Source organism: Ovis aries, chromosome 7 (genome assembly GCF_016772045.2).
Source record: "Ovis aries strain OAR_USU_Benz2616 breed Rambouillet chromosome 7, ARS-UI_Ramb_v3.0, whole genome shotgun sequence".
Classification (NCBI taxonomy): Eukaryota; Metazoa; Chordata; class Mammalia; order Artiodactyla; family Bovidae; genus Ovis; species Ovis aries.
The window spans coordinates 37864488-37891370 of record NC_056060.1 but is presented as its reverse complement, the minus strand read 5'-3'; positions in this window follow the sequence as shown (position 1 = coordinate 37891370).

The window sequence follows — 26883 nt, the reverse complement described above, 5'->3', positions numbered from 1 at the left end:
CTTTAATCCATTTTGAGTTTATTTTTGTGTATGGTGTTAGAAAGTGTTCTAGTTTCATTCTTTTACAAGTGGTTGACCAGTTTTCCCAGCATCACTTGTTAAAGAGATTGTCTTTAATCCATTGTATATTCTTGCCTCCTTTGTCGAAGATAAGGTGTCCATAGATGTGTGGATTTATCTCTGGGCTTTCTATTTTGTTCCACTGATCTGTATTTCTGTCTTTGTGCCAGTACCATACTGTCTTGATGACTGTGGCTTTGTAGTAGAGCCTGAAGTCAGGCAGGTTGATTCCTCCAGTTCCATTCTTCTTTCTCAAGATTGCTTTGGCTATTTGAGGTTTTTTGTATTTCCATACAAATTGTGAGATTATTTGTTCTAGCTCTGGGAGTGGTTTTAAAAGGACACAAACAACTAGAGGGAAACACTAAGTGGATGAGGTATTTGTTGTAATCACTGTAATCCCACTACTCCAGTGCCTCAGTAGCTACCCTCTGGACCCATTTTCCTGCTTGTTTTCTGAGTTTGGCAAAAACTATCACTATTAAGATAGAAATAGAGGAGATCATGGGCCTTTCCCTCCTCAAAGTAGTTGTTCCGTACATATATAAACATCTGTGAGAAAAAAAAACAGAAAGAACATATTTTCTGCACCCACTTGTGCCAGATGCTTCCATTTTACTGACTTAGACACCCCCTCTGAGATAAGTCTCTTGCCCAATGCACACAGTTTAGAAGAAGCAGAATCTGGATTTGGTCTCAGACCTTGTTGAAGAGAAGGTTCATCTTTTACATGGACTCCCAGTGCCACTCAAAAATAAAATTCAACTAGAAACAAGAATAATTCTGATAATAGATAATTTAAGCACTGCAGCTGGCTTGTTGTTACATTTGGTTTTGGAAGTATCCCTCCAACCATTTTATACATTTTCATCTCCCCTCATCACGTACCATGAGGGAGACATGTGTTTACAGAAGAACTGGAAATGGGATGTACTTCCTAGATAGAACTACCAACAAAAGTTTTGTAAATTCTCAGGACAGATTAAAAATACATTGAAATGATATATTGTTAAATTAAAATGACATATTTTTCATGGTGTTGCTTACTTTTAATTAAGCTTATATATGACTTATTGGTAAAAAATAGAAAGAAAAAAAAAGACAACAAAGATTTCATGCTTCTACCAAGATATGATCATCTAAAGCTTACTAGTTCTCTCCTCTGGTGCAAAATTGAACTGGCATGCTTTCATTAAACATAATAATTTCCTTAAATTAAAAAAGAAAGTCTTATGCAGTTCCAAATTTCTTTCCTGGGTATTTTCATCTTGAGAACAGCAGATGAATATGAACAAGTTCAAACCTATTTTTATTTTTCAGTAAATCCCAAATGCCTTAGCTTTGCAAACTAATAGCATCCAGAAAGCATGCTGATCTTGGCAGGAAGGAGAATCCTGAGAGAGATCAGGCAGAGTGAAGGAACACAACTCTGGATTTTTGTGAGAAAATGTAAAAGCAATCAATGCAAATATGAAAACTTTAAGGCTTAACTCTTCCTAATACCAAAATTTGAAACAATACGGGCTTCCCAGGTGGCTCAGTGGTAAAGAATCTGCCTGTCAGTGCAGGAGACTCAAGAGACATTTTACTGACTTCCATTTTACTGGGTCGGGAAAATCCTCTGAAGGAGGAAATTGCAACCCATTCTAGTATTTTTGTCTGGAAAATTCCATGGACAGAGAAGCCTGGTGGGTTACAATCCATGGGCTAGCAAAGAGTTGGACATGACTGAGTGCTGAGCACACATACACACTAAATGAATTATACTGAATTTCCTTTTAAGCTAGATCAAAACACATTTCAGACTAAAACAAGTTGAAGTGACGCAGCAACAAACATCAGGTACACACAGAATCATGAAGAAATAAGTAAAATATAGTCGTCCAAATCAATATATACATTTTAAAATCAAAGTAACCAAGACTAAGTGTAAAACTATGGAAATTATACAAAATCATTTCCTACTATGACACTCACAGTCTAATTTCTAACTTCACACCACTTTGGTGAGAATGTGTTGTTTGCATTTTGAGACTCACAGAAACTTATCTTCCAAAAAACTGAAGATTTTATTTATTTTATGGTCCTTCTCTTTTATGTTTCTAAAAGTAACTGTCATTATGATTAAATACCTTTTCTCAGTTTGATGTTTGTTCAATTATTTCGGTGCAAGAAAATTTCTGGTAACTACAGTATAAATAATATATATTTTAAATGAACTGAATTTCCCATTGGAAGACTGAATGAATGATAGGCATTGCTGATTTTTCCTCACATATAGCTTAGAGTATTGAAATTCCTGGCTGTACTAGGAATAATTCCTTTATTGAAAATAGCATATTACTCTTTTATGACAGGGGAAGTATATATTCTACATATTTTGAATGCATAGCAGAGAACCATTCAAAGGAGACTCCTTTACCATTTGACAAAGATGACAATGATGATGATAAAAAATGAATTTTCTCTTTGAAAGAGCCATATGGACTCTTAGGAAAGGATATGTCTTTAATAAAAGCTACAAAGTTAGACTAAGTAAAATTATAAATGTTCATAAGAGTAATGTTAAAGCAAATTCTATAGCAAAGGACGGACAGCACAAAGATATTTCAAGTGAGACAATGGAATTTTTTCTTCAACCCCTATTTGGGGCATATTTCAAGGTTGTAAAGAAAAATGAGGAACAATTCAGTTCACAGCTAATGTTTCAGAAGTTGAAGGCCCAGTGCTATTGATAGATGACTTGGAACCTTATCTTTCAGACAGATGACCTGGGAATGAGCCATGACCTTACCAGAGAAGGCAGGGAGGTAGAAGAGCTCACAATACTGCTCCAAAGAGAAATTTCACTGTTTTCATTATCATGACTGTCAAAATATATGAATCTGCTTTTGTATAGTTCCTTGACACACATGCAAAAATGTGTTAAATATATACTGTTCTTCCCGTCTATGAGTAACATATTAATGTTTGTAAAAGAATTACTCACAGCAAAGGGAAATTATTTCAATGCATCAAGCTACATATAAAGTAAAAATCACCAGGAGCAATCACTTATTCACCCAATGGGGAATTAGGTTTACTTTAAAATTATTATTTAGATTATAGTTCCAAGAGAATTTCTTGGAGAAGTTGCAAAGGGAATTTATTGCGCCAAATAATTACATAAGCAATGAGTCCATGGGAGCATATAAAGATCAGAAAAGGTATGTCATATTTGATCTGGATTTATGCCTTTTAGGTCTTTGGTACCTTCAGGTAGCTGTTTGCAAATGGTTGTAGATATTCAGTTATAGAAGTCAAGGTTCTGTTCAACAATCAGTTAACAGACATAACTGAATGTCAGTAATGTGCCTAGAATGCTAAAAAAACATTGTGACACACTGGTTAATTCAATGGACTTGGAACTCTGTATACCTAACATGCTAGTGGTAAAGATACGATAGTGACCATGTAATTTGAGAAGAGGGCTACAATCTTAAAAAAGAATTACAAATTGTAGAATCATGAGGCCCAATTCAACTGGAAAATATGAAAGGCATCTCTGAGGATCTAACATTTATGGTGGGACCAGAGAGAAATGTGGGCTGGCAGTGTTTACTTGTATGTTCGATGGTGAGGCCTCAAGCATTGATGGGATTGCCCGGTAGTGGTGTTCAGAGTGAAGACAAAGAAAATACAGATAAAATAGTTCTTGACTGTTAAGAATACTGTACACAGGAAAGAAAGTGAGTGTAGAACTAACATGTTACAATGTAGGAGGGAAAGCCAGAAATGTAAAGAAAACCAGGAGTGGAATTATAAAAAGGGAAGAAGGAATTAATAAGGATGAGAGCTGTCACAGAATTTAAACAAAACCTGAAAAGAAGCCACTGGGTTTTACAAATGGAGGATAAAAAATGATTCTAATACCGAACAAGAAAGTGTGGGATGAGAGATGCTAACGCTATATAGCAGTGGGTTGAGAGATGTGAGAGATGAGAAGATAAATACAACTATTCTCTTCAAAACTTGACTCTCATGATGCTGCTGGTAGCAGCAACAGTAGTAGAGGTGGAAAAATAAAGAAGACAAAATCCTACTTTTCCTTAATAAGTAACAAACTCGTTCAAGTAATTCACATGCATTAATTTATTGAACCTTCAGAGATAAATTAAATAAATTAGATAGTTTGTTCATAGATGAGGAAATTAAGGCATAGAAAGTTTAAGCAATTTCCCCAAAGGTTGTAAAGCTAGTAAGTGGAAGACCAGGAATTTGATCCAGACAGCCTGAGTCCAGAGTCTGTGTTCTTAACTTCTATACCAGTAAAGAAAGAATTGCACAGACTAGTAATTTATTAATACATACTATGCTAAGCACTTTACATGCATCAGTCACTCAGTCGTATCTGATTCTTTGCGACCTCATGAACTATAACCCTCCCGGCCCCTCTGTTTCGTGGGAATTTCCCAGCAAGAATGCTAGAGTGGGTTGCCATTTCTTCCTCCAGGGAAAAAATCCACCTCCTGCATTGAAGGTGGATTCTTTACAGCTCAGCTAGAAGCCCTAAGTACTTTACATATCATATCTCAATTAATACTCAGAAGAATCCCATGTGCAGATGAAATTAATATTCCCACTTTAAAGATAAAGAAACTAAAGCTAAAAAAGTTAGATGAGTAAGTACAGAAGTCATATTCAGGTTTGTCTAATGTCTTATCCACTCCTCCCTGTGTCTTCAAACTTTCTACTCCAAACGACTTTGGCATAAGAACAAGCTCAAGTACTTTTCATATTTAAATACCCTCCCTACACACAATATCTCATAATGTTTCTTTTCTTTAGCTTAATGCTACCATTCATCTTTACTAAACTTTGGCTTCCTTGCCTCTAACTGTGAATTGTTGAGCAAGTACTAATTATGATTCTCTGAAGGGACATTATGTCTCTTAGTACCATCATATAGCAATCACTCCTGGAAACTTCAGAAACCAATACGGATTTGTAACAGGTATCATATTATCAAATATGCAGATGTTATCCAACATAAATTATGCCATGAGTGTGATGAGTAAGTATGTCACACATTTCTGAGCATACTACCATTTAGTATTACCTAGTACATGTGTACATGTGTGCTAAGCCGCTTCAGTCCTGTGAGGTTCTTTGTGACCCTATGGGCTATAGTCCACCAGGCTCCTCTATCCGTGGAGATTCTCCAGGCAAGAATACTGAAGTGGGTTGCCATGCCCTCCTTCCCAACCCAGGGATCAAACCCATGTCTCTCACGTCTCCTGCACTGGCAGATGTGTTCTTTCCCATTTTCAGTTGAGTGATAATAAAATCTTAGAGAATTCCCCTCTCTTGTAATTTTAAAATTAAATATAATAAGTAGGAGACACTAACTATAAATTTTCAGATGAGATTCACTTTATCCTTTGAAAGTCAACCATCAGTGATAAAAATATTGGAAAAGAAACTGATTTATATGGAATTTAATTTTGTTTTAATAGATGAACCTTTTGGTCATTGAGAAAAATCACCTGAAAAAATTGATTAAGCCCTAAATTCAGTGTTATCATATAAATAATTTGCTTTGACACTAAATTATCACTTGACTTTTTAGATAGCCTATAAATAAGGTTGTATCTCTACACAGATAACAAGGGAGACAATGTAGTATATTTGTTAAGCAAATAAGTATATAATGCTAGTGATAGTTAATTTGTCAGATGAGCAGTTTAATAACATAATTGATTATAGGTCAATTAAAATGACATTCTTTATAAAGACATTTTGACAGATACTTCAGCATAGAAATTACAGTACTGAGCAGAAGGTATATATTTCTCCTAAAGGTTTTATTTATTTATAGCTATGGGAGAGGAGAGTCTATAAAGACATGCTCCAAGAACTTCTGAGATCCCAGGCTTGTTAAGCAACTGTTCATTTTTGGCTCATTCCAGTTATTAATCTGCAAGTCAAGTATAACACATAAATTCATTACAAGGAACAAGGTGAATGTTGTGTAATATTTAACTTCTGTTTTCCAGATGAGAAGGGTGAAATAGTACAGAAAGTCACATTTGGCAATGTCGCTGAGTAGTGAGCTAGACAGGATGACCTTTTCAGTCAACGCACATTAAAATTCTATGAAAGTCAATTGTTTGCAATGGAAATGGAATAGGCTTTGGCTTTGTTGTTTGCCAGCTAGAAAACTTTTTGAACCTCAGATTATTCATCAATGAAATGGGGTAGCAATAACAATTAGGGTTGTTGTAAGATTTATAAGTTTTGGTAAAAAACTTAAAACTGGGTTTTGAATATTAAATGTTCAAGAGTAGCTATTATTGTGTTTTCACCCAGTGGCTTAATCATTTTAGCATTACAATTTTTCACCTATACATACTTATTTAATGTAATCTCATACTGGTGGTGGAAGTTTAGTTGCTAAGTTGTCTCAGACTCTTGTGATACCTTGGACTGTAATCTACCAGGCTCCTCTGTGCATGGGATTTCCCAGGCAAGAATACTGGAGTGGGTTGCCATTTCCTTCTCCAGAGTATCTTCCCAACCCTGCATTGCAGGTAGATTCTTTACCAACTCAGCCACCAGTGAAGTGAAGTGAAGTCACTCAGTCGTGTCTGACTCTTTGCGACCCCGTGGACTTCTAAGCTTCTCCGTCCATGGAATTCTCCAGGCAAGAATACTGGAGTAGGTTACCGTTTCCTTCTCCAGGGGATCTTCCCGACCCAGGGATCGAACCTGGGTCTTCCGCAATGGAAGCAGACACTTTAACCTCTGAGCCACCAGGGAAACCCCAAATTTAAAATCCATTTTAAACCCCTGTTTAAGATTTTTAGTTACATTTTAAAAATAACCTCTTATTTGAAAGTTTAAGACTTCTGCTGCTGCTGCTGCTAAGTCGCTTCAGTCGTGTCCGACTCTGTGCGACCCCATAGACGGCAGCCCACCAGGCTCCCCTGTCCCTGGGATTCTCCAGGCAAGAACACTGGAGTGGGCTGCCATTTCCTCCTCCAATGCATGAAAGTGAAGTCACTCAGTCATTTCCGACTCTTAGCGACCCCATGGTCTGCAGCCTACCAGGCTCCTTTGTCCATGGGATTTTGCATGCAAGAGTACTGGAGTAGGGTGTCATTGCCTCCTCCATTAAGATATCTAAGAAATTATAAAAATAGTAGAGTTCTCATATTCCTTTTAATCAACTTCCCCAATATAATATCTCATATAACAATAGTAACTTTGTCAAAACAAGGATATTGATATAAAACATCTAACTAAACCAAATAGTTTTCTACCATGAGCCAAAAATTGTATGCATTTTAACATTATTTTAGTATTGCCATTCCAACATATAATGCTTGGTATCAAATATCAACACTGTATTTACCAGCTGTGTAAACTTGAGTTAAGGATCTTAATTTCCTTTTGCTTTAGTTTCCTTATCTGTGAAAAGAGATCATGATAGCCTGCTGTCAGTTGTGTTGGTAAAATGAGTTAATATGTGAGTGCTGGTAATTTACCTATTGTTTTTCTGCTCCAAAATATTCTACCCTCTGCTTTTTGATGCTGAAACAAGAGCTCTGTAAAGTACGTTTCTTGAACTTTTACACCAAAAGAAGGCCAAACATACGCACATGCTTCCTTAGGTTCTACCAATGGAATGTTCACAAAGGAAATTGGAAAGTGGAATGATGCAGTACTCCTAAGGAAGACACTCCTTCTTGTTTTTAAGACCCCATCAGAATCATTTCATCAGCCAGCTTATAGCAGTCTTAGCTTTCATGGTACCACTTTGTTAATCAGAGTGCAGCCTTGCTCATCCCTCTTCTCCAGAGTCTGACACAGCCTCCCAATGAACATCTGATGGGTCACATCTCTTCTTCAATGTTTGAGCATCAGCTGCCGGGTTTTCCCTAAAGAGCCAAGGACTATCCCTGCAGGTCCCTTGAGTCCTAGGTTCTGGTCAAACAGATTCTGTTGTGTCCTTGTGGTGGTAGATGTTTCATGAAGTCCTCTCTATGAATTCAGCATCCCTTTTGCTCTTTCAGCTTGCTAACACTCTGCAACAAATTCTATACATGGAATATCCTATTTTTGAGATACCTAGTATTTCTTACAGAGAAGGCAGTGGCAACCACTCCAGTACTTTTGCCTGGAAAATCCCACGGATGGAGAAGCCTGGTAGGCTGCAGTCTATGGGGTCGCTAAGAGTCGGACACGACTGAGCAACTTCATTTTCAATTTCACTTTCATGCCTTGGAGAAAGAAATGGCAGCCCACTCCAGTGTTGCTGTCTGGAGAATCCCAGGGATGGGGGAGCCTGCTGGGCTGCCGTCTATGGGGTCGCACAGAGTCGGACACGACTGAAGCAGCTTAGCAGCAGCAGCAGCAACAATATTTCTTAACTGGGCCTTAACTACTATAATTTGTGGTAGGAAGAGTCTTCCAGGGGTAGTATTGATTTGCTTCTGTCTTTGACCTTGAAGCAAAGACCAGTTTTGGCTGAGCTCTTTGCCAGTGGAAAATAGGATTCTGGTAATCTCTTACATGCAGTGTCATCACATAAATTATCACCCCAAGTAATCTGGATAGAATATCTATTAGAATCAAGTCTTTAGGAAAGCAAGTGGTCCCAGAACTCAACTATTATTGTAGGAATTCTGATGGTAAGGACTGTGAGGTGTTTTGGTAGCCACTACCTACAGTAGAGAGTTTTTAAAAAAAGAAAACAAGAAACCAAGGGGTTTAAACTGTTAATATTATGTCAGAGAACTGGAAGAATTCTATGAAAACTTTAATCTCTAACTTTTTGTAGCCACCATAAATGTATAGCTAAAAGTCAGACCTGTATTTTAAGGTACAGTTTGCACAAAATTAAATGATATGCTTCTTTTGTGAATATTGGGGCAATGATTAGGAGTAATGAAATCATAAGATTTGGAATAGTAATATATAGTTGTACTAGGATAGAAATGATAACCTTGAACGGCTAAGCTTTCCTGACCCTCTCTTTCCCACTGAAGCAGCCCAGCCTTTTCTCAGTTGAATGTGGATTTCAATCTTCCTCTACTTGAAGATCCTTGTAATAACTGCAAGGGGAAGATTATTTTACCTAAGGCATATCCCCATTAACTTTCACAAAATACTCAAAAATAAAACACCAAAACCAACTAAACAACAAGAACCAAATAAAACAATACTTCAATCTATCCTTGACATTTATCTTATTCTCATAACCCAATGTTAAAATGCTATTGACTCTACCTTAAATAATTTATTTAGTTCAGTTCAGTTCAGTTCAGTAGCTCAGTTGTGTCCAACTCTTTGCGACCCCGTGAATCGCAGCACGCCAAGCCTCCCTGTCCATCACCAACTCCCGGAGTTCACTCAGATTCATGTCCATCGAGTCAGTGATGCCATCCAGCCTATTTAAAATACATCCACTTCTACTCTTGTTCAAAAACACCTCTCTCTCTCTCTCTCTCTCTCTCACTTTCTCTTTCTCTCTTTCCTAAATGATTGCAATAAGCTTCTAACTCATACCCTCGCTTCTTCCTTTGTCTCTGAATGTTTATTTTTAAATAGCAATGACCTTTTAAAAACATGTTAGACCATCACCTGCTCCTGTTCAAAATCCTCCTCAAAATGGCTCCCCTTTTCTCTATATTGGGATAAAAACAGAAGTCCTTAAAATGGTAAATGATGCCCTATGCCATTAGCTGTGGCCATGCAGGGGCATTGCTGTTTACAATTACAAAGGTTTACCCTTCCCAACAGTACTCCTCACAGCACTAGTACCCTAGACCCTGCTTTATTTTTTCCCCACAGTACATACTTAGGCCTCTCAGAGCAAAGTTTCCACTGGGCAAGTTTGAATAGTTAAGAAAGACTTTATTTTAGGCTATTGCAATAGGGGAGACAGACCAAAATGATAATTTAAGCATGGATATATGGAAAGCATTTGTACTGACAATACTTTACATTTAATATAATATTTTAGAGATTAAGTACTAGTAGGGAAACATCATATGTGTTACCTGAACAATCTTCTTGGTGGAAGCTCTTGGTATTTTATAAGAAAGAAAAATGAGGCTCCCCAAAAATTGAATATTTTGCTCAAGATCAAATGACCAGTTAAATGGGAAAAGAGGCTAAAGTGGTAGTTGTTGCAGAGCTCTTAATAAGTGTTGGAATAAATACCTATGTGACTCAGGAAAGCTTATGCCAGAACTGACTTCTCATTTGTGTGCCTTATCTACTTCTAAACCTCTCTTCTGGTCCTTGATGTAAATGCATAATTCATTGGGAGAAATTTACATTATCACTGTCATCTAATGTTATCTTCATGAAGCAACACAATCCACATTATTCGAATCCTCACAAGCTTATATTCAGAGTAAGCACATTCCAGTTATGCCTACAAAGAGTTAACCTTATAGATTCTGTTTTAATTTGTTCTGATTCTTAATCAATGAGCTATAAATACTCAAAAGAGCTTTTAAATGGGAGCTACACTTATTTCTCCTTGAGAAAAGAAGTATTACAACATAATCTGACACGCTATGAAATATTCATCATAAAGTAGCCTCTTTGCCTCTAAAAACAAAAAGGGCTAAGGCTTGAATCCCACTTTTTAGCTACAGAAATGAATTTCAAACACATTTTTAAATGCTTAAATATAATTCTTTCTTCATTCTCTTAAACTCTTTAGAGAAAACCCTTTGTGAGTTATGGAGAAAAGACTATTAAAATCACAAAATTGGCCTGAAGTTCAGCAAGCAAGAAGACTTTCACCAGATGCTTTCTGATTGTTCAAGCTACTTGAAACAACATTTAAAAAAACGAACATATGGAATAGCATAAAAATTATTTTAGGAGCAATTTTTATCCTTTGAATTTTGAGAAACAAAGTGATGTCTAATAGGTGATAAGACATATGGAAACAAATTAAATAAAACTATTGGAACTGAATGAAATTTTTATTAGATATATAAATCTTCTGTTCTTTTATTAAGTCCTACAAAAATTTATTAAATTTTGTTTGATTTGAGAAATACTGCTGAATTGTAATAAAAAAGATGGATGGATTTTAATCCAGTTTTCATAATGATCCAATGGGTTGATTGCAGCATTTTGATGTAGAGAATATGAAGATATTATAAAAGAGATTTATTTTTAAAGCACAGTTTTTGAAAGTTATAATAGTTTCTTCAGTATATTCAGTGGCATTAGCCACTAGGTTTTCTCCCTGAAGTCCTCCTTTCAATGATCAATTTTTAATTCAGATGAATTATAAGGGACACATTTATTTTTAAAAAATCTGTCAAAACTTAAATCACATGGAAACATTGCATTTTGATGTATATACTATCATAAATATTATTGCTGTTTACTGTCATTATACTATATAATCCTTTTATTTGATCTCAGGGAAAAACATTTTCTCCATTTTCAACCCAAAATTAACTGTGCTTTTCATAAAGCTCTTATTTGTTTTTTTGCATCAACATTGTATATTGTGCGTGCGTGTCCCTTAGTCATGTTAAAAAAACTCGGTTACCTTTATAATTCTAGTAACAGTAAAAGATTATAATATACACCAGAGCAAGGCACTGCCCTGCCCTGATCATACTGTTGTTTCCCACTAATTACCCAAATCACTCATACCAGATTCCATTTGGAAGAATCTCCTCTCCTTTCTGCTAAGTCACTTCAGTCGTGTCCGACTCTGTGCGACCCCAGAGACGGCAGTCCACCAAGGTCCCCTGTCCCTGGGATTCTCCAGGCAAGAACACTGGAGTGGGCTGCCATTTCCTTCTCCAACACACGAAAGTGAAAAGTGAAAGTGAAGTCGCTCAGTCGTGTCCGACTCTTAGCGACCCCATGGACTGCAGCCTACCAGGCTCCTCCGTCCATGGGATTTTCCAGGCAAGAGTACTAGAGTGAGATGCCATTGCCTTCTCATTAATTCAATGATACAGACTGAACTGTAACTCTCATCTTCTTTCATCCATCTCCTCTCATTTATTCAACAAATATAGGGTGTGAGCCTTCTACCTGTCAAGCCCTCTTGGAGGTCTTGCAGCTACAGAAATAAACAAAGCAGAGTATCTCTTCCCTTCATAAAGCTTACATTTTGGAGACAGAAGAAAGCCAATAAACAAACAAATATATATGTCAAGTGCAATGACATTTACTAAAGAGGTTAAAGGAATATGGAAGTTTGTTGCACATGGTATTCTCAAAAGGCGTCTCTGATTCTGTGACTTGAGGAACCTGTATGAGAAGTGAAGGTCTGAACTATGTAGATATCTGGGGAAATATGCTTGACTTATTCAAGGAAAGCAAGGAGGTCAGTCTTGCTAGAATGAAGTGAAGTAGGGACAGGAATAGAAGAAAAATAACCAAGTTAGGAATATTTTAATAGGTCATAATGAGTACTGGCTTTTCCTTTGAGTAATTTGGTAAATTGTTGGAAGGTGAGCAGTAGAGTGTTACATTTGACTGATGTTTCTAAGGATCATTCTCAGCACTATGCAGAAAATAGATTTTAGGACATCAGGGGTGAAGAATGGAGATCATCTAGGATATCACTGGAATTATTCAGGCTGCTAGAAATAAAGGTAGCAAGATATGGCTGAATTTTGAGTAAAATTTAGAAATTTTGTTGATTGATTACTGGAATTTAAAAGAAAGAAAAATGTCTCAAAAAAGAAAAATATCTCAAGGATCACATTAGTTTTGGAGCCTGAACAATTAGGAAAATGTAATTGCCATGTATGGAGATGGGTGGGGGGCAGGGAACTGTGGAAAAGGCAGGTTCAGAAAGGGTACTGAGAGTTTGGCTTTGGACTTGCTAAATTTGAGATGCCTGCTAGACTGCCAAGTGATTTCAAATAAGCATTCAAAAGTCAGAAGTACAAGCTAGAATTCCCAAATACAAATGATTTTTATTTTATTTTGTTTTTTTTTTTTTGTATTAGTAGAGAGTTTATTTATTTTTTATTTTTTATTTTTTTTAGTTTTTTATTTTTTAAATTTTAAAATCTTTAATTCTTACATGTGTTCCCAAACATGAACCCCCCTCCCACCTCCCTCCCCAACAACCTTTGATGTCTCATAACCCATTACGGGTCACTCCACTGCACTCCAGAGAGAAGAAACCCAGCTCCACCCACCAAAACTCCAACACAAGCCTCCCTAACCAGGAAACCTTGACAAGCCACTGATAGAACCCCACCCAAAGTGAGGAAGCTCCATAATAAAGAGAACTCCACAAATTACCAGAATATAAAAAGGCCACCCCAAACGCAACAATATAACCAAGATGAAGAGACAGAGGAATACTCAGCAGGTAAAGGAACAGGAGAGTTGCCCACCAAACCAAACAAAAGAGGAAGAAGTAGGGAATCTACTGGAGAAGGAATTCCGAATATTGATAGTGAAAATGATCCAAAATCTTGAAATCAAAATGGAATCACAGATAAATAGCCTAGAGACAAGGATTGAGAAGATGCAAGAAAGGTTTAACAAGGACCTAGAAGAAATAAAAAGGAGTCAAAATATAATGAATAACGCAATAAATGAGATCAGAAACACTCTGGAGGCAACAAATAGCAGAATAACGGAGGCAGAAGATAGGATTAGTGAAATAGAAGATAGAATGGTAGAAATAAATGAATCAGAGAGGAAACAAGAAAAACGAATTAAAAGAAACGAGGACAATCTCAGAGACCTCCAGGACAATATGAAACGCTCCAACATTCGAATTATAGGAGTCCCAGAAGAAGAAGACAGAAAGAAAGATCATGAGAAAATCCTTGAGGAGATAATAGTTGAAAACTTCCCTAAAATGGGGAAGGAAATAATCACGCAAGTCCAAGAAACACAGAGAGTTCCAAATAGGATAAACCCAAGGCGAAACACCCCAAGACACATATTAATCAAATTAACAAAGATCAAACACAAAGAACAAATATTAAAAGCAGCAAGGGAATAACAACAAATAACACACAAGAGGATTCCCATAAGGATAACAGCTGATCTTTCAATAGAAACTCTTCAGGCCAGGAGGGAATGGCAAGACATACTTAAAGTGATGAAAGACAATAACCTACAGCCCAGATTACTGTACCCAGCAAGGATCTCATTCAAATACGAAGGAGAAATCAAAAGCTTTACAGACAAGCAAAAGCTGAGAGAATTCAGCACCACCAAACCAGCTCTCCAACAAATTCTAAAGGATATTCTCTAGACAGGAAACACGAAAAGGGTGTATAAACCCGAACCCAAGACAATAAAGTAAATGGTAATGGGATCATACTTATCAATACAAATGATTTTTAAAGACATGAGACCACAGTGACATCATTCAGGAATGTGTATAAAAAGAGAAGACATGGAAACCACATTTAAGCTTACAGCTGGTGAATAAAGGGGGATAAGAAGTATTTTTTTCAATTATGGTTATAACTAGAAGAGCCAAGAGAAAACTAATTTCCTGGCTACAACAGTTGATCAAGTGATGGACATCTTAGTTTGTGTTCCCTTGAAAACAGAGTCTGAGGTAAGGGTTAGGTAAGGCTTGTTTGTTTGGGAGATAATCAGGAAGCCAGAGTACAAGAGTGGAGGAATCAAGGACAGATCTACATAAAGGGATACTATTAATCTGGTTACCTCTATGGGAAACCAGGGCTTCTAAGAATTAACTGATGATGGCTAGAGCACTTACACATCGGCTTACTTTTCTGTTGATGGAGGGCAGTTCCCTGGGACATTGACTCACCTATCTCATGAGGCTTCTTATGCGTATGGCTCCTGTGACTTCATGGAGGGGGCTGAGAATGAAAGCAGGAAAAAAATCTGGATTTTGCTCAAGGAGGGATAGTTTCAGAATAAATCTAACCTTGCATGAAATTGTCTACTGCTATCACAGATGAAACCCCAAAAGTCACCAAGGGAATTAGATTCAGGGATAGGAAACACCCCAAAGAAATTGCCAAAGTATCTGACCCAAAGTAGCCAGCATTAGTATTTTACCCCTACAGTCACACTTATGGTTTTATGATTGGGTACATGACCCAACTTGAACTCCAGTCTTCTCTAATTTTATTTTAATTTAGTTTACCTCCTTTGCTTTCTGGTTGTGGATTTTTGAGAATGTAAACCCTTGGCCAGGTAAAGCCATTCTGCTAACATGTGAAAAAAACTATTTCAGTAGAAAAAAAATTCAATTAAAAAAACCCAAAAAACTATGAGTGACAAGATAGTCCTTAAAATATTTCTGTCCCATGATCTATTAGCTGAGGATTTTAGAGTTGCCCTTATCTTGATGCTTCATGATGCTGGTTTTCTTTCATCTCTGACCTACTCCAGTGTTCTTAACTCACGATTAGCTCAACTTGAGCTGTATTTCTGTGATCAACAATTAAGAGTCCTGACTTATACAAATACTTTTGTGATACATTTAAAACTTTTTTTCTACTTTACTTTTATCCTTGTCCCAATTTCCTTAGCTACTCATTATTATTTAGTCTAATGACATATTTTGAAAATTTGCGTAAGCCCACTTTATTTGGCAATTTTCTGTGCGACCCCATAGAAGGAAGCCCACCAGGCTCCCCTGTCCCTGGGATTCTCCAGGCAAGAACACTGGAGTGGGCTGCCATTTCCTGCTCCAATGCATGAAAGTGAAAAGTGAAAGTGTAGTCGCTCAGTCGTGTCCAAGTCTTTGTGACCCTATGGTCTGCAGCCTACCAGGCTCCTCTGTCCATGGGATTTTCCAGGCAAGAGTACTGGAGTGGGGTGCCATTGCCTCCTCTGAAATTATTATACCAGATTATAAACAAATGATTAAAAATTAACTGTTTCCTTCATGATAATAACTTTAACTTAAAATAAAGCACCAAAAATAAAACTCACATGTCATGTTAGCTACAGCTTTGTATTGACTCTAGGGAAAAAACTTTAATTTATGGGCAATGTTTTTATTATACACATTATATAAATTTATCATTAAAAATCATAAGATAGGTCTCTTCTTGAAGGCACACAAGTGAGTTAATTTAGTCATTGAGGATAAAAAACTCATAATGCAGTCCCGCAGACCAGGCCTGAAAGCTGCATAATGTTGAAACTTTAAATACTGGAGAAACAAGTATGGTATAGGAGACTTGATCCTGCAACGAGAAACAACAACAAAAAAAATCTGCCCCCTCATGAATAAGTTGTTTGTGTAGTTAGACAAGCAGATTATTTCAAGATAATGACTATTTTTTTCCTGATTAGCCAAATCAGAGTTACATTATATTCAGTTTTAATCCCAATTCAGATAAGTTAATTTTATTTATTATATCTTTTTCTTGGGGTTAGTTATCTACCCAGGTGATTTATGACATATTTAAATGATATGCCAGCTCCTGGATGATACTGATGAAGGGCCTGGAGCAGAGCTGCGAAGAATGTGGTTTCTGGAATCAGACTGCCTGGATTGGTGGCCTGGCTCCCCCAACTACGTGTTGTTTTCGAAGGCGAGCTCCTTACTTTCAGCAATATTTATAGGAAAGTGTGGATATTTAATGAGTTAACACATGTACAACAGTGTCTTCAGTATAATAAGTAGACAATAAATGTTAGGCATTATGTGCTAATGATTAATGATAATGATGATCAAGAACATTTTAATTCTACATCACACTGGGACCTAGGACATTTATTCACTAAACTTCTGGCAGAGATTAACTGTTTTCTAAATTCTATCCTTTTCTCTCCCTGATTTACTCCCTTATTATAGGCTGCTTCTCTTCCAGTAATGTATTCAGAAAGGTCTATGTGCGGTAAACCTTTTTGAGAATTGGTATCTCTAAAATGAGTTTAATGTGTTCTCTCACTTGAGTGGTTGTTTTCTGGTTGTAAATCCTTGTATCTGTATGTTTTTCTGATATATTTGAACTCCTGCATCAGGATCCTGCTGTGTTCCATGAGTTTGTTCACTCAGGTTCCAGTATATCACCCTATTATCAATTTTTCTGGGGAATACAGACTTCCTTTGTCACTGTTCAGAACTTAGATCAGAGAAAGGGAAACATGAGGGTATATTAGGTGAACCTGTCTTCCAGCTCCTACACCACAGCTGACAATGGCATAGACATAGTGTTTAAATGAAGTGCCTCACGCCTTTGCTACAGTCTGCATACATCCCAGACTTTGTACCTGGGAGTTTCTGATCAATGCTTCAAATTTCTCTTTGCCTATTTCTTGCAGTACTGAAATGTACCCAGGAAAGGGAAACTGTGCCTTGACTCATGATATACCATTTGGGGGGTTGGGACCAAATAGGTTATTTGTGTAGAATTTGGAGACTGAAGATTACATCTGTTCTAAGTATAGCATAGATGACATAAACTTTTCTACATCTATTTGTGCTAAGTCATTTCAGTTGTGTCTGACTCTTTGCAACCCAATGGACTACAGGATGCCAGGCTTCCCTGTCCTTCACCGTCTCCCAGTGCTAGTTCAAATTCATGTCCATTGAGTAGTGATACCATCCACCTCTGTATGTCCCCTTCTCCTCCTGTCTTCAAACTTTCTATCCCAATATCAAGGTCTTGTCTAGTGAGTCGGCTCTTTGCATCAGGTAGCCAAAGTATTGGAGTTTCAGCTTCAGCATCAGTCCTTCCAATGAATATTCAGAGTTGATTTCCTTTAGGATTGACTGGTTTGATCTCCTTGCAGTCAAAGGGACTCTCAAGAGTCTTCTCCAACACCACAGTTCAAAAGCATCAATTCTTTGGTGCTTAGCCATCTTTATCGTCCAACTCTCACATCCATACATAACAACTGGAAAAACCATAGCTTTGAATATGTGGACCTTTGCTGGCAAAGTAATGTCTCTGTTTTTTAATATGCTGTCTAGATTTGTCATAGCTTTTCTTCTAAGGAGCAAGGGTCTTTAATTTTCATGGCTGCAGTCAGCATCAGCAGTTAGGATACTCTTTCATATTAATATATAAACACTTCTCACTTTAAAAGAGAATCTGGACTCTTCTAGATGTGAACCTAATGAACTGTTGCTGTAGACTGGGGTTTATTTACTTGCAAAATGCCTCAATTTCCTGCTCAGGGAGGGAATATTTCCATTGCTATTGTATATTGCACATATTAGATCATTTCTATGACAATACTGGCAGAATACAGGGATATGGGGCTACTTCTTACAGTATTACAAGGAGCAGTCCCTCAGCCTTTCAAAAATGTCCTTGACACTTGTTGATCACCTAGTAGAGCAAAGTCTGTAAGACAGCTCACAAAAATACTTGAAGAATATCTGTATCCTGGTTAAAAATTATCAGTAGTTCTAGAACTTTCAAAATGATTTTTGTTCATATTCCTTAGAAAAGAAAACAGTGATGATCAGTTAAATTTTAACAGTGGCTCAGATATGTGCAATAGTACCCCTGGAAGAAAATGTTGGAATGATAATTTGAGGAAATGGTTCTTTTGCTGTTTATTTTTAATGAGATATAATTTACATGTAACACTCTATGTTTAAAGTATACAACATGTAGATATGGTTCATTTATATATTGCGATATTATCACCATAGTTTTAGTTACACCTCTACTGTATCAATTATCATTTCTTTTTTGAGGTGAAAACATTTATGGTCTAGTCTCTTAGCAACTCTGAAGTACATACTACAATATGGAGGATTTTAATCATGATACTGTGCATTAAATATCTAGAACTTTTCCATCTTCCAGTTGCAATGGCATTTTTTAAATATCCCCAGTTCTCCCATCTCCTAGGTCTGGTGACTACTATTACTCTCTGTTTTTGCAAATTAAACATTTTTATATTTCACATATAAGTGATAACATATAATATTTGTCTTTCTCTGTCTGATTTATCTCACTAAGCATAATGCCCTCAAGGCCCACCAATGTAGTTTTAAATGGCAGGATTTCCTTTTTCTCATGGCTGATTATATCCTGTTTCACCACATCGTTTTTATTTATTCATCCCTAGACAGACACATAGGTTGTATTCATATCTTAGATTTTGTGAGTAATGCTGCAAGAAACAAGAAAAACATTTAACTTTTCAATATCCTGTTTTCATTTTCTTTGGATAGGTACCCAGAAGTGGGATTGCTACATCTTATAGCAGTTGTATTTTTAATTTGGGGGGGGGACATCTACATTGTTTTCAGAGTGGGTGAACCAGTTTATATTCCCAAGAACAGCATACACGAGTATCCTTATTATGCACTTATTAAGAAAATAGATCTTAAAAAAACCCTTTATCTTATACCACACATAATTAGGAAAAGAAGTATAAACTAAGTCCAAAGTGAGCAGGAGAGGATATAACAAATATTAGAGCAGATATAAGTGCAAGAACATATTTAAAGCTTCATACACCATGAACAAGTGGGATTTATCTCTGGGATGCAAGGATGGTTCAGCATACCAAATCAGTAAACGTGATATCAGTTTAGTTCAGTCACTCAGTCATGTCCGACTCTGTAACCCCATGGACTGCAGTACGCCAGGCCTCCCTGTCCATCACAAACTCCCAGAGTTTACTCAAACTCATGTCCATTGAGTCAGTGATGCCATCAAACCATCTTATCCTCTGTTGTTCCCTTCTTCTCTGCCTTCAGGCTTTCCCAGGACCAGGGTCTTTTCCAGGGAGTCAGTTCTTCACATCAGGTGGCCAAAGTATTGGAGCTTCAGCTTCAGCATCAGTCCTTTCAGCGAATATTCAGGACTGATTTCCTTTAGGATGGACTGGTTGGATCTCTTTGCAGTCCAAGGGACTCTTAAGAGTCTTCTCCAATACCACAGTTCAAAAGCATCAGTTCTTCAGTGCTCAGCCTTCTTTATAGCCCAACTCTCACATCCATACATGACTACTGGAAAAACCATAGCTTTGACTAGATGGACCTTTGTTGGCCAAGTAATATCTTTGCTTTTTAATATGCTGTCTAGGTGATATAATATCACATTAATAGAATAAATAAAATAGAATTAGTAGAATAAATAAATCATAAAAATAATATAATCATCTCAATAAATACAGAAAGAGCCTTTGATAAAATAAAATTCAGTTCATAATAAAAATTCTCAACAAATTATATATAAAAGAAATATTTCTCAACATAATAAAGGCCATATTTCAAAACTAACATCATGCTCAATGATGAAAAGTAAAAACTTTTATCTAAGATCAGGAATAAGACATGAGTGTTCACTCTCACAATCGTTATTTAACATGTTACCAGAAGATCTAGGTAAAGCAATTAGGCAAGACAAAGAAATAAAAGGCATCCACGTTAGAAAAGAAGAAATAAAATTGTCATTATTTGCAAAGGATAGAATCTTATATATCAGTTCAGTTCATTCGCTCAGTCGTGTCTGACTCTTTGCGACCCCATGAATCACAGTAAACTAGGCCTCCCTGTCCATCACCAACTCCCAGAATTCACTCAGACTCACGATCATCGAGTCAATGATGCCATCCAGCCATCTCATCCTCTGTTGTCCCCTTCTCCTCCTGCTCCCAATCCCTCCCAGCATCAGAGTCTTTTCCAATGAGTCAACTCTTCGCATGAGGTGGCCAAAGTATTGGAGTTTCAGCTTTAGCATAATTCCTTCTAAAGAAATCCCAGGGCTGATCTCCTTCAGAATGGACTGGTTGGATCTCCTTGCAGTTCAAGGGACTCTTAAGAGTGTTCTCCAACACCACAGTTCAAAAGCATCAATTCTTCGGTGCTCAGCCTTCTTCACAGTCCAACTCTCACATCCATACATGACCACAGGAAAAACCATAGCCTTGACTAGATGGACATTAGTCAGCAAAGTAATGTCTCTGCTTTTGAATATGCTATCTAGGTTGGTCATAACTTTTCTTCCAAGGAGTAAATGTCTTTTAATTTCATGGCTGCAGTCACCATCTGCAGTGATTTTGGAGCCCCCAAAAATAAAGTTTGACACTGTTTCCACTGTTTCCCCATCTATTTCCCATGAAGTGATGGAACGGGAAGTCATGATCTTCAGTTTCTGAATGTTGAGCTTTAAGCCAACTTTTTCACTCTCCTTTCACTTTCATCAAGAGGCTTTTTAGTTCCTCTTCACTTTCTGCCATAAGGGTGGTATCCTCTGCATATCTGAGGTTATTGATATTTCTCCCAGTAGTCTTGATTCCAGCTTGTGCTTCTTCCAGCCCAGCGTTTCTCATGATGTACTCTGCATGGAAGTTAAATAAGCAGGGTGACAGTATACAGCCTTGACGGACTCCTTTTCCTATTTGGAACCAGTCTGTTGTTCCATGTCCAGTTCTAACTGTTGCTTCCTGACCTGCATACAGATTTCTCAAGAGGTAGGTCAAGTGGTCTGGTATTCCCATCTCTTTCAGAATTTTCCACAGTTTATTGTGATCCACACAGTCAAAGGCTTTGGCATCGTCAATAAAGCAGAAATAGGTGTTTTTCTGGAACTCTCTTGCTTTTTCCATGGTCCAGCGAATGTTGGCAATTTGATCTCTGGTTCTTCTGCCTTTTCTTAAACCAGCTTGAAAATCAGGAAGTTCACGGTTATAGAAAATTTGAAAAACAACGAGGAAACAATTGGAACTAATCAATGAATTCAATTAAATTGCAGGATATAAAATCAACTTACAGATATCAGTTGTGTTTTCATACATTAATAATGAAATATCTGTAAAGGAAATAAAGAAAATGATTCTATTTATAATAGCATCAAAAATAATAAATTAGTTAAGAATAATTTAACCAAAGAAATGAAAAAATGATAGAACAGAAACTACAAAAGTCAGATGAAATAAATTGAAGAAGGCACAAACAAATGTAAAGATATCCTGTGCTGATGGATCAGAAGAATTGATATTGGTAAAATGACCATACTACCCAAAGCTATCTATAGATTCAATGTTATCACTATCAAAATCCCAATGGCAGTTTTCAAAGAAATAAAAAATACTAATCCTAAAATGTATATAGAGACACGTTTTGAGAGTCCTTTGGCAGAGGAGTTTAAATCAAAACTAGAAATTAATGAGGGGTCATTCAGAACTTTTGAGAATAGTGTTGTGATGAGATTAATTAGTACAATTAAATGTAAGAAGAGATACAGTGTGAAATAGACCTCATACCTCATGTCATAATCTAATTGAATATATAAATGTTATGCTTAAAAGTCAGTGAAGAATTATTTTATAGCAGGTAAATGAAGATACATACAGTGGTTTTATTCAATCAGAAGAAGGATGGTTATATATTATTAGTACAAAATACGTACACTAAAACATAATTAAATTTTAAAAGGAAAGCAAGAAAATGAAAATATGTTAGAAACATAACAGAGAATTGCCATTATTCAAATGTAAAAAATGTATCCAAATATATTACCTACATTCAATTATATTTAAAAATCAGAAAAAGAAATGTTTAGTTGGAATGTGTTATTGTTAGATATTTTCATACATGATTATGCAAATATTTTGTAAGTTTCCTGACTCAGAATTTATATCATATTATATTTTTGCCTCCAAACAGTTAATAGAATGTTGTGTCACACTAAGTATACAAAATAACTAGTTTTGAATTGAGTATGATCAGCTTAAAGTAAAAAGTAAATTGATATCCTCATTCGCAATTTTAAATAAATAAAAAATCATATACGTACATACATGCATGCATGTATGCTAAGTCACTTCAGTAGTGTCCAACTCTATGACCCTGGGAATCATAGCCCGCCAGCCTCTCTGTCCATGGGATTCTCCAGGCAAGAATACTGGAGTAGGTTGCAATGCCCTTCTCCAGAGAATCTTCCCAACCCAGGGATCGAACCTGTGTCTCTTGCAATTCCTACATAGCACACGGATTCTTTACCAATGAGCCACTGGGGAAACCCTACATACATACATAAATCTCTAAATTAGATAATTTTCTTTCAAACAATAGAAAGCTACTGACAAATTTAGATAAATAAAGGATCATTATTTGTATATTCAAAAAAATTCATATATTCAAAAGAAAAGCTACTGACACAGGCTCAGGAAAGACAGTGTGATACAGCTCTGGAGATTTGGATGTCCAGATTAAAGCACAATCGTACCAGTGTTCACCCATCAGGATGAATCAATTGCAGGCACTTTTAGTCTTAAGCTCAATGCATAATGTTTACATAAGAGCCAATGTTAGGTCTTTCCACCCAAACCACGTGGACTTAAGAGTAGGTGGTTGATTCTGCAGAACATCTGACTATTACCAGAACAATGGGACACTGGACAGCTCAAAGTCATATCAGTCAAGTACAGATATCATTATTTGCCAATTAAAATAATAAAAGTAAATCATAAAATTTAGTGTTGTGTTGAGAGAATGGATATATTTATATGTTGATAGTAACTTGCCTCAGTATTTTAGAATGGCAGTTTTACTATGTGCAATATGAACTATACAGTCACTCATGTATTTCACCAATAAAGTGTTCCTTAGGAAGTGTACTCCAAGGAATTTAGGTTTCCCAGGTGGCTCAGTGATAAGAATCCACCTGCCAATGCAAGAGATGCAGGAGACATGAGCTCAGTCCCTCGTCGGGAAGAACCCCTGGAAAAGGGAATGGCAACCCACGCCAGTATTATTGCCTGGGAAATCCCATGGACAGAAGAGCTTGGGGGGTTATAGTACAGGGAATCACAAAGAGTTAGACATGACTGAGCATGCACCTCAAGAAATTAATCCCCCACTTCCCTACTCTGTCCTTTGTTTTATTGAAATACTCCTAGAAGTGATATTATCACTGTAGATTAAAAAAATACTCATATGGCCAATAATAAGGTTTGGCTAAGCAAACTACAGGCTTCGCAGGTGGGGCTAGTGGTAAATAACCTGCCTGCCAATACAAGAGACATCGGTTTGATCCCTGGGTAGGGAAGATCTCCTGGAGGAAGGCTTAGGAACCTACTCTAGTGTTCTTTCCTGAAGTAGCCCATGGACAGAGGAGCCTAGTGGGACACAGTCCATGGTGTCGCAAAAGAGTCAGATATAACTGAAGCAACTTAGCATGCATGCAAGCTAATTTTTTATATTTTGCATAATATGAAATTATACCTATGTGAACAATGAAAGCCCTACAAAATAAGTGACTATACTTTTGTTATTTTCTCTTATTTTCTTCTTATAAGTAAATATGTTTATTCAATTTTATGGGCAATGCAATGTAGTCTGACTTCTAGTATGGCCTGCTGCTGCTGCTGCTGCTAAGTCACTTCAGTTGTGTCCGACTCTGCGCGACCCCATAGATGGCAGCCCACCAGGCTCCTCCATCCCTGGGATTCTCCAGGCAAGAACACTGGAGTGGGTTGCCATTTCCTTCTCCAATCCATGAAAGTGAAAAGTGAAAGTGAGGTCGCTCAGTCGTGTCCGACTCTTCATGACCCCATGGACCGCAACCTACCAGGCTCTTCCGTCCATGGGCTTTTCCAGGCAAGAGTACTGGAGTGAGGTGCCTTTGCCTTCTCCGCTAGTATGGCCTGCTGCTGCTGCTGCTAAGTCGCTTCAGTCGTGTCCGACTCTGTGCGACCCCAGAGATGGCAGCCTACCAGGCTCTTCTGTCCCTGGGATTCTCCAGGCAAGAACACCGGAGTGGGTTGCCATTTCCTTCTCCAAGGCATGAGAGTGAAAAGTGAAAGTGAAGTCGCTCAGTCGTGTCCGACCCTCAGCGACCCCATGGACTGCAGCCTACCAGGCTCCTGCATCCATGGGATTTTCCAAGCAGTGCCATTGGAGTCGGGTGCCATCGCCTTCTCTGAGTATGGCCTAGTAATCTTCTAATAGACCAATCCTTTCTTAGATAGCATCTATAAACACCCAACAAATTTTAAATAGGAACTACTTGAAGACATTCAAAAGTAAACTTGAAAAAGTAGATACTGAGAAGAATTTACTCTTGGATAAAGGGAATGAAAGGAATTGAAAATCTATTGTTATAACTTTTATTCTTAGGTTAGTTACCAGTCTATGCCATGTGGGTTATCTAAAACATCAATGAAAACTGTGTGGTCTTATTGGCTTAAAGGACCACAGAATAGAACTTGAAAAAATGCATAACTATATAGAAGAAGATAGTCAGAGAGGGGCAGCACCAAATTCTGTGTCTAATCTATACCTCAACATCTGGCTGATACCTGACCGTATTTATCAGCTTCCAAGTCCTTATATAAACCACCTCACAATGATTGGTTCAAAACAAGGTAAACTTAATGTCTTACAGTCACAGATGTTACATGTTTGAGAAGTGTCTCACTGGACTAAAATCCAGTATTGTTGCTGTTCAGTCACTAAGTTGTGTCTGACTCTTTGTGAACCCATGAATTGCAGCACGCCAGGCTTCCCTGTCCTTTTCTATGTCTCGGAGTTTGCTCAAACTCATGTCCATTTTATCAATGATGCCATCCAACCACCTCATTCTTTATCTCCCCCTTCTCCTCCTGCCCTCAGTCCTTTCCAGCATCAGGATCTTTTCCAAAGAGTCGGATTGGAAAAGACTTTGTATCAGCTTCAGCATCAGTCCTTCCAATGAATATTCAGGGTGGATTTCCTTTAGGTTTGACTGGTTTGATCTCCTTACTATCCAAAGGACTCTAAAGAGTCTCTAGAACCACAATTCAAAAACATCAGTTCTTCAGTGCTCAACAATCTTTATGGTCCAATTCTCACACCCATACATGACTACTGGGAAAACCATAGCTTTGACTAGATGGACCTTTGTCAGTAAAGTGATGTCTCTGCTGTTTAATATGCTGTCTAGGTTTGTTATCAGAGAAGGCAATGGCACCCCACTCCAGTACTCTTGTCTGGAAAATCCCATGGATGGAGGAGCCTGGTGGGCTGCAATCCGTGGGGTCGCCAGGAGTCGGACACGACTGAGTGACTTCACTTTCATTTTTCACTTTCATGCATTGGAGAAGGAAATGGCAACCCACTCCAGTGTTGTTGCCTGAAGAACCCCAGGGATGGGGGAGCCTAGTTGGCTGCTGTCTATGGGGTCACACAGAGTTGGACACAACTGAAGTAACTTAGCAGCAACAGCAGGTTTGTTATAGCTTTCCTTCCAAGGGGAAAGCATCTTTTAATATCAGGCTGCGGATACTATCTGCAGTAGTTTTGGAGCCCAATAAAATCTGTCATTGCTTCCACTTTTTCCCCATCTATTTGCAATGAAGTGATGGGACCGGATGCCATGATCTTAGTTTTTTTTTGAATGCTGAGTTTCAAGCCAGCTTTTTCACTCTCCTCTTTCACCTTCATCGAGAGTCTCTTTAGTTCCTCCTCACTTTGTGCCATTAGAGTGGTGTCATCTGCATATTTGAGGTTGTTTATATTTCTCCCAGCAATCTTGGTTCCAGCTTGTGATTCATCCAGCTTGGCCTTTCACATGATGTACTCTGCATATAAGTTAAATCTGAGGGTGACAATATACAGCTTTGATATACTCCTTTCCCAATTTGGAACCAGTCCTTGTTCCATGTCCAGTTATGTTACTTCTTGACCTGCATGCAGGTTTCTCAGGAGGCAAGTAAGGTGGTCTGTTACTCCCAGCTTTTTAAGAATTTCCCCCAGTTTGTTGTGATCCACACAATCAAAGGCTTTCACCTACTGAAGCAGAAGTAGATTACTTTTCTGGATTTCCCCTGCTTTTTCTATGCTCCATGAATGTTGGCCATTTGATCTCCAATTCTTCTGCCTTTTCTAAATTCAGCTTGAGCTTCTGGAAGTTTTCAGTTCACATA